This window comes from Ammodytes marinus (genome assembly GCF_949987685.1).
Source record: "Ammodytes marinus genome assembly, chromosome: 4".
Lineage (NCBI taxonomy): Eukaryota > Metazoa > Chordata > Actinopteri > Uranoscopiformes > Ammodytidae > Ammodytes > Ammodytes marinus.
In genome coordinates this window covers 25,481,468-25,489,323 of record NC_137233.1, presented here as the reverse complement: position 1 = coordinate 25,489,323, position 7,856 = coordinate 25,481,468, and positions in this window count along the sequence as shown.

Sequence of the window (7,856 nt, the reverse complement as noted above, 5' to 3'; positions counted from 1 at the left end):
AGACTCCGCTACATTAGCAATAACCAGAGCACAGTTGTAAACTCCTGGATTCGGCGGACGTCACAGCACTCGAGTGCCAGAGAGCTTTCGCAGGCCCGTTACATAGGCAGGGTGAAGTGATGGGCGGGAAAAGTCCTGGGTTACGAGCACGCTATAAAAAAAAAGAAGAAGAAAATAAAAGGATTCCCTCTGTGAGCCCATGCGAGTCTGGGAAATGTCACTGTAAGTTCTTTACCCTCTTTGTACAGAGCGGCCTGTATGTCCGGTGCACGCGGACACACACACACCGGTTCGACGAATAAACACAGAACAAGTTGATTACGAAGAATCATGCAGAGACAATATGCGGCCATCTAATTCGGCACTCACGAAAACACCCCAAAATCTGTTTAAACTCTGAGTTAAACAAACCATTTCAGAGGAGCGGTTGTATCTCTGGCATGAAAAACACTGTGAGAGAAAAAAAAGGAGTGCAAAGGCAAAAGAGAGGCTGAGATTTTGCTGTGCCATTTTCTATTTTTTTCTGCACAGCAGGCGAAGCAGTGGAGCGTCCTCTAGGGGTCTGTCCCTAGAGAAATCTCCCTACCAGACTGTTGAGAGGCTGGTCAACATGGGTCATGGAGCATGCTCAGTGCCGTTTTCCCACAGCACTGGCGTGGCTTACGTCCTAGGCCCTGCTGTGTGACCCTCTCTCTTACTGCTAAGAAAGATGTCATTTCCTTGAGACTGACGGTCAGCCCAGCCAAGGCACCAGCCAGCCCAGATTTTTTGGAACAATGATGACGATGTAAGTAGACAGTTTACCAAAAACAATGCTGCTAATAAAGATTAGTAAGTTTGATCGATTTATAATTAGAGCACGTAGAATTTCTCCATCTCTATATTTGGAATCAGGATTTATGCGGCTCCATGTCCTTCCAGGATGTATTTCCCAGTCGTGTACTTCATGAGGAAGTCCACGTAGGTCCGAGCCCCTTAGGCGTGTGTCGCAACCCATCCGGCCACTCCAGGTATGACACGGCCCCCTGTTCTGTCCAGCCACAGCCCCAAACCTGTGAGTCACCAGCCCCCACCGCACATTTATGCATTGTCCAGTTCAGAGTGGGGCGTATAGGGTGTCACCTTTTCTCCTCTCATAGAGCAATTTTCACACCGGCACACACACCCTTTCGCAATCTCCATCCAGCCCTTTGCTGTACGACGTCAGATCCTGGACACACACACATGCTCACTCACACTGACCCTCAGGGGATGCAAAACCGTGGCGGCGAAGAATTCATGGAAGGAACACAGATTCTCACACACACACACACCCCCGCACACCCACACACACACACACACACACACACACACAAACACACACACACACACACTCTCACACACACATTTGTACATCTATACTTGTGAGGACGTTCATTGACATCATACATTCCGTAGCCCCTAACTCAACCCTAAACATTAAACTAAATGCATAACACCAACCTTTACACTAACCGTAATCCAAACCAAATTTTAACCTGAACCTTAAAACCTTGTCTCAACCCTCAAACAGGCCTTTGAAGAAGTGAGGACCGGGTTAAATGTCCTCACTCCGATAGTTAAAAGCTAAAAATGGTCCTCGCAAAGATTCACACACACACGCACACACACACACACATAGACACACACACACACACACACAGGGGGGCCGAGGAGCCCGTCGGCCTGGCTCTACACTTGACACACATGGGCTCCCACCCCAGTGCTCGTGCCTCGGTGCAGGTGTACACCGTCACTGAGGAAGTTTTATTGCTCAAGAAGAAGACATCCCATGAATCAAAGCTTTTTGGCTCCAGACACACACTAGTAAACAGAGGCAGGAAAAACTCCTATTTGTTCTTCCTGTCTTTGTACATGAAGTTTTGATTATGTCCCAACTGAGAAGGGATCAGTCACAATTTATGGTCAGTTATCCCCCCCCACACCCACCTCCTCTTCCAGTTACCTACCACCCACTTTAACACAAGACAGTTTTCCTGTAGAGATATTAACATGCTGGTATGGAAATAGATGGGGAATTCTGTACTTTACAAATGCACTATACAAATGCAGGTTTTATATTCTGGCAATGACTTCCCTCACTCAAAGAAATTAAAACATTGACTTAAATAACATGTATTTTGTCAACAGGTTCCACGATAATGTATCAGTTAAAAGCAAACGTGTTAAGTTATCTAAGATAATACATTGATATTGCATTAACCCAATGACTATGAATTGAGCCAACTAAAAAAAAGTAGGCCTACTTATTATTAACAAGAAAGATTTAGGTCTACATATTATATATTTGTCATCTCAACATTGTATGTGTTTCATTGTTTTTACATTCGGTTTTCATCCAATGCATTACGAATAAAGTGCACAACCCATATTCATTGTTTTGAGTGTAAATGGTCCTATCACGTAATATTAACTTTTTATCCCTCTCCATCGCTGCTTCTATCTCCCTGCTGTGTACTTTATTACCATGCCTCCACAACAAAAGCGCCAAGGCTTTTCCCTTGTCAGATTAACAATAGGTAGACCACAGAGACCTTTCTGCTGGTGATAAAAATGCTCATAATAATGATAAACTCAGCAGTAAATGTGGACTTGCTTAGTTGTCTCCTGGCTGGTGCCTCAAGTTTTTTTTTTACAGTCTATGTGCTTATGATAGTCCCACTCTTTTTTTATCACAATGGAGAGCAAGAGGTCAATTGGCTATGGATCGTCTTTGTCCTGTCCCCCCTTTGGTTTATTGTTGCTCATAGAAATCAAACACATGGAACGAAATACCACACATCATGGATTCCAGGACATTTGTCAAAGTGATACAAGCCCGCGGATTGCGTTGGTTGCAACATTGGCGCCACAAATCACGGTGATAGAGGATGGCCGATGAGACAGGGAAGGATAGGGAAGATTAATGAGGAACGTCAGGTAAGTGCACTGTCTTAGCTCTAAACCGCCCTGACTCATCTGTTCCTCCTTGAAGACTCAAACCTGCTTATCTCCTGAAAATTAAAACAGAAAGGATTTATTTTTGTCCCTGCTGTTAAAAGAAGAGCACGATTATACATACTGTAGTGTACAGTATCTCACAAAAGTGAGTACACCCCTAACATTTCTTCAAATATTTCATTATATCTTTCCATGCGACAACACTGAATAAATGACACTTTGATACAATGTCAAGTAGTCAGTGTACAGCTTGTATAACAGTGTAAATTTACTGTCCCCTCAAAATAACTCGACACACAGCCATTAATGTCTAAACTGTTGGCAACAAAAGTGAGTACACCCCTAAGAAAAAATGTCCAAATTGGGCCCAAAGTGTCAATATTTTGTTTTGCCATCATTATTTTCTATCACTGCCTTAACCCTCTTGGGCATGTAGTTCACTAGAGCTTCACAGGTTGCAACTGGAACCCTCTTCCACCCATTCATGACGACATCAAGGAGCTGGTGGATATTAGAGTCCTTGCGCTCCTCCATCTCCCGTTTGAGGATGCCCCAAAGATGCTCAATAGGGTTTAAGACTGGAGACATGCTTGGCCAGTCCATAACCTTTACCCTCAGCTTCTTTAGCAAGCCAGTGGTCGTTCGGAGGTGTGTTTGGGGTCGTTATCATGTTGCAGTACTGCCCTGCGGCCCAGTTTATGAAGGGAGGGGATCATGCTCTGCTTCAGTATGTCACAGTACATGTTAGAATTCAATGAACTGTAGATCCCCAGTGCTGGCAGCACTCATGCAGCCCCAGACCATGACACTCCAACCACCATGCTTGACTCTAGGCAAGACACACTTGTCTTTGTACTCCTCACCTGGTTGCCGCTCCACACTCTTAACACCATCTGAACCAAATAAATGTATTTTGGTCTCATCAGACCACAGGACATGGTTGCAGTAATCCATGTCCGTAGTCTGTTTGTCTTCAGCAAACTTTTTGTGGGGTTTCTTGTGCATCATCTTTAGAATAGGCTTCCTTCTGGGATGATAGCCATGCAGACCAGTATGATGCAGAGTGCGGCGTATGGTCTGAGCACTGACAGGTTGACCCCCCACCCCTTCAAGCCCTTCAGCAATGCTGGCAGCACTCATACGTCTATTTTCCAAAGCCAACCTCTGTGTACGACGCTGACCACGTGCACTCAACCTTCGTAAACTGGGCCGCAGGGCAGTATTGCAACATGATAACGACCCCAAACACACCTCCAAGACGACCAGTGGCTTGCTAAAAAAGCTGAGGGTAAAGGTTATGGCCTGGCCAAGCATGTCTCCAGACCTAAACCCTATTGAGCATCTTTGGGGCATCCTCAAACATAAGGTGGAGGAGCGCAAGGTCTTTAATATCCACCAGCTCTGTGATGCTGTCATAAATGGGTGGAAGAGGGTTCCAGTTTCAACCTGTGAAGCTCTAGTGAACTACATGCCCAAGAGGGTTAAGGCAGTGCTGGAAAATAATGGTGGCCACACAAAATATTTACACTTTGGGCCCGATTTGTAAATTTTTTCTAAGGGGTGTACTCACTTTTGTTGCCAGCAGTTTAGACATTAATGGCTGTGTGTCGAGTTATTTTGAGGGGACAGTAAATTTACACTGTTATACAAGCTGTACACTGACTACTTTACATTGTATCAAAGTGTCATTTCTTCAGTGTTGTCCCATGGAAAGATATAAAGAAAAATGTGAAGAAATGTGAGGGGTGTACTCACTTTTGTGAGATACTGTATATCAAATGCAGGTAAAAGGCTACTGTACTGGAAGCAGCGCTGTAACCCCAAATCCACAAACTCCTTCTGACTATGTCATTTGTCGAGTTATTCTGGGTTTACACTAGAGGACTTTTAAAATACTTTGAAAATACTGAAAACTGACACCCTCTCACATCTAAAGACAATCAACTTACACCCGAGGACAATTAGTCATTAGTTCTCTGAGTTTTCAGTCACAGACTGAGATTTTAAAAAGACAGGGGGTCTCATATTGCAAGACTACAACTAGATTCCTTTTGAAATTAATATTATTTCCAATGCTGCTACCGGGGATTAAAAGTGATTTCAGTCAAATAAAACGTTTTTTTCCCCAAATAACTCTCACTCCTAACCCTGTATTTGACGGTAAAGTGTTCAGGTTGCGCGTATCAGCCTGGTTCTCCAGCCGAGGATGCTATGTAAAAGTGTCCGAAAAAAGTGCCCCCAGGCGGACACAGGGCGCGACTAATGCCGCTCCTTCTGTGTCATGTTTGGGGCTGGATAAAGTGTGACAGTGTTCACGTCATTTCGCTTGAGCCAACCCCTTAGGTCTAACGATAATATCAAACCAGTTTGATAATGTCGGAACGTCAAGACGGGAAGAAGACTGACTGAAATCGGGTCGGAAGACCACATTACACCAAACGACTGAGATTACGTGCGCGCGCCACAACTCCAGCAAGACTGCCGTGATTTTAGTCCGACATTGGAAGATTGTCTGCGACTGTCAAATCGCGTGAAAAGTCGTGTAGTGTAAACCCAGCATTAGTTGCATGATAGTTAGCATCTGAAAAGAGTTTGGCAATTTTGTCCATCCAAATTAAAGATAGGCCTATTGTCATTTCAGTTTGGTAAACTTTACAGAAATGAGTTTCAGATTAAGCCGGCTATGCTCTTGTTCTTATGACCCGATAAGTATTTTGAACCAATCACGGCAGTTTTCTCCCGAACGTTCTATAAAAACAACCACTGTTGCCAAAGAGACTGGTTGATTACGGCCACGCGCACATTGTATTGTCAAATGATCTTGACTCTCAATGGTAAAAAGGCTGTTTTTTTTGTCATTTTTCCATCAGATTTGTGTTGATTTTTACTATTAAAGCAGCTCCGAGTAACATTTAAATATCTTTTAAACAGCCTCATGTTTCCTCACATAATCATAAATTACCTTCAACAGCAAACGAGACCATCAGTGCAAAGAAAGACGTTTTTATATAGTTTTTATTACTGCTTTTGGTCTGGTCGCACACCCAGTCCGATTTTCGGTTCACGCGTGCATGCTCCACATGGTCGCAGATTTCAGTGCGGCGCAACAACGCGATTTGAGAAGCCTATCCCTCCAGGTGAGGGAAGGGGAGCGGGAGCCTTGTTTGAGACAGTTGTTTGTCGTCATAATGACTGATAACGGGGCTGAACCATCAAAGAAAAAAAAGAAAATGCAATGAAGAAAAGCTAAAAGGGAGAGATAGGCGGGCAGGAGGGCGTTGCCAAGCAACGTAAACACAATTTCACAGGAGCGAACTAGATTCCTAAAGGAATGAGCGGTAGCCTACTAAAACAAAGTTTACTTTGCCTCACCAGCATCATCAGATTACCATTATTCATCTGAAATAGTCATTATTTACAACAACATAAACACATTACCTCATCGTGATCCATACTAACTGCCTTCTCTCGTTCATTCGCTTACTGTGAGGACACATACTCTTTCAGCTCCGTGAGAGGTGACACTGCATCAACTCATTGCAATCAGGTGTGTGTAGCACTGACTGGCATTAGTTGATGCTGTGTCACTAACCACTCTCACGGAGCCGAAAAGAGTCCGGTGCTCTCACACTTTCAACACACGGACATGCACTATATTGCTTCCTGATCATGTGAATCTCGCACGCCCGGCACGAGCTAGAAAACAGCTTCACGACAACTGGCGTCGTAAAAATACTACCGCTTTTGTCCAAAGGGGCTGCCATGTTACTCGTAGTGGCTTTAAGGACTACGTAATGCGTGCCTTTGCATGCCCATTGCCCACTACAAAGTAGCCCTGTCCTTCCTCTGACCAGCTGTTTCACAGCAGTACACTGCATCCAGCAGGAAGTTTACAGTCGCTACAGTCAATCCAAAGGGTCTTTTGTTTAAGAGGCCAAACAGCCTTTGTTTGACTGCCACAAAGAAGGAGTGCGCAAACAGAGAGCATGGAGAGAGTCTCAGGACTCTTTGGTGCCACTATACTGTAGGTCTGAATACCGTGGAGAACACAAAAAGTTTTGCAGAATAGTTCTCAACAGCCAAGGCAGGCTGACAGTAATCAGGCCACACATAAAGCTGTTGTTTGTGGAAATGTTTATTCCAAATGGACCTTTCATTATTTCTGTTTTGTTTTCTGCCATAGGCAGTGGTGAGATCAAACCACAGATGTACAGTATATCTGATGTGTGTTTGTCTTGGCTGACTGCGGGCTTGTTAGCATGCTGCGTGGATCTCCTTGCCATTACCCCCCCTGTCGTGGAGAACTGTGTGTGTGTGTGTGTGTGTGTCCTGCCGAAGCAATTGAGTTTGTGTATTTTAGATAATGTTGCGTCACAGTTAGGAACGCCAAAAGCCACACATTTAGTACTGAATTAAGTCAGCTAATTTCAACAATGGCCTTGCATTTTGTTGACTCAGTCCGTTCATAACAACAAAACCCCTTGAAGAGGCTTTCACCCAACACAAATCTTGGTTGTTAACTATGGCTTGTGCAGTCACTGCAGTTATTACAGAGAAACTGCCGGCAAAAGAAGAGGAGAAAAACTGTGTACAGGACCACCAGAAAACACTTATCTGGTGCTGGCTCAGCATGTTTCAATTCTGTTTTTTGTGCTGATGACTGTGTCCAGGCCCTGCAGCCTGCCTTTAACTTAGCCATGCTATATAAAGGAATGGGTTCTTTGATGTAGTGATGCATCAAGGGTTGTGAGACACAGCATGCAGTGGTCAGGCAGTAACTCAGCCTGAAAGCAGACCGTGTGTTGTTTGTGTGCGAGTATGTTTGTCGGGACAGGCATAGGCTACAGTGTATAGGGAGAGGCATGCGTGAGTCACTC